At 58.6% G+C, this 3,246-nt stretch overlaps 2 non-coding genes across 2 annotated transcripts in view; both read right to left on the bottom strand.

The window, feature by feature from the left end:
- Positions 1-1,290, bottom strand: part of LOC126452482 (large subunit ribosomal RNA) — a 4,223-nt gene extending 2,933 nt beyond the window's left edge. Inside the window, exon 1 of the ribosomal RNA XR_007584639.1 lies at positions 1-1,290. This exon is cut by the window's left edge and continues 2,933 nt beyond it. This is a non-coding gene — a ribosomal RNA (large subunit ribosomal RNA).
- Positions 1,291-1,478: 188 nt separating this feature from the next.
- On the bottom strand, positions 1,479-1,633 carry LOC126452472 (5.8S ribosomal RNA). The gene has a single exon (XR_007584630.1). It is a non-coding gene; the product is annotated as a 5.8S ribosomal RNA (ribosomal RNA).
- Positions 1,634-3,246: the final 1,613 nt, after the last annotated feature.

Genomic DNA, 3,246 nt, shown 5'->3' on the forward strand with positions numbered 1-3,246 from the left:
GGAAACTTCGGAGGGAACCAGCTACTAGATGGTTCGATTAGTCTTTCGCCCCTATACCCAGCTCCGACGATCGATTTGCACGTCAGAATCGCTACGGACCTCCATCAGGGTTTCCCCTGACTTCGTCCTGGCCAGGCATAGTTCACCATCTTTCGGGTCCCAACGTGTACGCTCTAGGTGCGCCTCACCTCGCAATGAGGACGAGACGCCCCGGGAGTGCGGAGGCCGCCGCCCCGTGAAGGGCGGGGAAGCCCCATCCTCCCTCGGCCCGCGCAAGGCGAGACCTTCACTTTCATTACGCCTTTAGGTTTCGTACAGCCCAATGACTCGCGCACATGTTAGACTCCTTGGTCCGTGTTTCAAGACGGGTCGTGAAATTGTCCAAAGCTGAAGCGCCGCTGACGGGAGCGATTATTCCGCCCGAGAGCATCCCGAGCCAACAGCGGCGCGGGTCCGGGGCCGGGCCAGGTAGGTCCGTCATCCGGGAAGAACCGCGCGCGCTTGCCGGGAGCCCGAGCGCCCAAAGGGGCGAATCGACTCCTCCAGATATACCGCCGGGCAGCCAGCCAGGACACCGGGGCTCTGCCCAACAGACGCGAACCGAGGCCCGCGGAAGGACAGGCTGCGCACCCGGGCCGTAGGCCGGCACCCAGCGGGTCGCGACGTCCTACTAGGGGAGAAGTGCGGCCCACCGCACACCGGAACGGCCCCGCCCCGCGGCGAGTGGAAAGGCAACCGGACACGACCCCCGCCGCGAATTGCTCCGCGCGGGCGGCCGGCCCCATCTGCCGAGGGCGGAGGCCAGTGGCCGGATGGGCGTGAATCTCACCCGTTCGACCTTTCGGACTTCTCACGTTTACCCCAGAACGGTTTCACGTACTTTTGAACTCTCTCTTCAAAGTTCTTTTCAACTTTCCCTCACGGTACTTGTTCGCTATCGGTCTCGTGGTCATATTTAGTCTCAGATGGAGTTTACCACCCACTTGGAGCTGCACTCTCAAGCAACCCGACTCGAAGGAGAGGTCCCGCCGACGCTCGCACCGGCCGCTACGGGCCTGGCACCCTCTACGGGCCGTGGCCTCATTCAAGTTGGACTTGGGCTCGGCGCGAGGCGTCGGGGTAGTGGACCCTCCCAAACACCACATGCCACGACAGGCGGCAGCCTGCGGGGTTCGGTGCTGGACTCTTCCCTGTTCGCTCGCCGCTACTGGGGGAATCCTTGTTAGTTTCTTTTCCTCCGCTTAGTAATATGCTTAAATTCAGCGGGTAGTCTCGCCTGCTCTGAGGTCGTTGTACGAGGTGTCGCACGCCACACCGCCAGCCGGCTGTGCACGCTACCGAGTAAGTACCGGTATGCGAACCGCCAGGCGACGGGCGCGCATCGCACGTTTAAGGAGACGCGGCCGGCCCCACAGGCGGCCACGACACTCCCAGGTCTGCGAAGCGGGGCAAACGCCGCGCGCTTCAGTATACGTAGCCGACCCTCAGCCAGACGTGGCCCGGGAACGGAATCCATGGACCGCAATGTGCGTTCGAAACGTCGATGTTCATGTGTCCTGCAGTTCACATGTCGACGCGCAATTTGCTGCGTTCTTCATCGACCCACGAGCCGAGTGATCCACCGTCCTGGGTGATCTTTTCATAGTTTCCACCATCTCTTTCGAGACAGTTGCATAGGCGGGACTGAGGCGTGTGGCGGCCCTGTTCCAGCGTTCAGTGTCCAACGGCCTCACGGCCGATGGGCGTCGTACGGCTCCACACCGGAGCGGACAGGCAGTCGGGCGAAAGTCATTCAAAACCGGCGCCAGGCGCCAGGTGCCGCAGGCCAGCCGCTCCAGCGCTTCAGCGCTCGTACCACACAACATTGCCGTTAGTTTTGAGACGAACGCGTGGTTCCGCACGCGGCGCACGGCTACTGCGAGCCGTACAGGTAGCTGCGTGTTGCGCGACACGACACGCACATCGAAAGACATGCAGTCTAGTCGGTAATGATCCTTCCGCAGGTTCACCTACGGAAACCTTGTTACGACTTTTACTTCCTCTAAATGATCAAGTTTGGTCATCTTTCCGGTAGCATCGGCAACGACAGAGTCAATGCCGCGTACCAGTCCGAAGACCTCACTAAATCATTCAATCGGTAGTAGCGACGGGCGGTGTGTACAAAGGGCAGGGACGTAATCAACGCGAGCTTATGACTCGCGCTTACTGGGAATTCCTCGTTCATGGGGAACAATTGCAAGCCCCAATCCCTAGCACGAAGGAGGTTCAGCGGGTTACCCCGACCTTTCGGCCTAGGAAGACACGCTGATTCCTTCAGTGTAGCGCGCGTGCGGCCCAGAACATCTAAGGGCATCACAGACCTGTTATTGCTCAATCTCGTGCGGCTAGAAGCCGCCTGTCCCTCTAAGAAGAAAAGTAATCGCTGACAGCACGAAGGATGTCACGCGACTAGTTAGCAGGCTAGAGTCTCGTTCGTTATCGGAATTAACCAGACAAATCGCTCCACCAACTAAGAACGGCCATGCACCACCACCCACCGAATCAAGAAAGAGCTATCAATCTGTCAATCCTTCCGGTGTCCGGGCCTGGTGAGGTTTCCCGTGTTGAGTCAAATTAAGCCGCAGGCTCCACTCCTGGTGGTGCCCTTCCGTCAATTCCTTTAAGTTTCAGCTTTGCAACCATACTTCCCCCGGAACCCAAAAGCTTTGGTTTCCCGGAGGCTGCCCGCCGAGTCATCGGAGGAACTGCGGCGGATCGCTGGCTGGCATCGTTTATGGTTAGAACTAGGGCGGTATCTGATCGCCTTCGAACCTCTAACTTTCGTTCTTGATTAATGAAAACATACTTGGCAAATGCTTTCGCTTCTGTTCGTCTTGCGACGATCCAAGAATTTCACCTCTAACGTCGCAATACGAATGCCCCCGCCTGTCCCTATTAATCATTACCTCGGGTTCCGAAAACCAACAAAATAGAACCGAGGTCCTATTCCATTATTCCATGCACACAGTATTCAGGCGGGCTTGCCTGCTTTAAGCACTCTAATTTGTTCAAAGTAAACGTGCCGGCCCACCGAGACACTCAATAAAGAGCACCCTGGTAGGATTTCAACGGGGTCCGCCTCGGGACGCACGAGCACGCACGAGGCGGTCGCACGCCTTCGGCTCGCCCCACCGGCAGGACGTCCCCACGATACATGCCAGTTAAACACCGACGGGCGGTGAACCAACAGCGTGGGACACAAATCCA

The sequence above is a fragment of the Schistocerca serialis genome, unplaced genomic scaffold (genome assembly GCF_023864345.2).
Source record: "Schistocerca serialis cubense isolate TAMUIC-IGC-003099 unplaced genomic scaffold, iqSchSeri2.2 HiC_scaffold_88, whole genome shotgun sequence".
In the NCBI taxonomy this organism is placed as follows: domain Eukaryota; kingdom Metazoa; phylum Arthropoda; class Insecta; order Orthoptera; family Acrididae; genus Schistocerca; species Schistocerca serialis.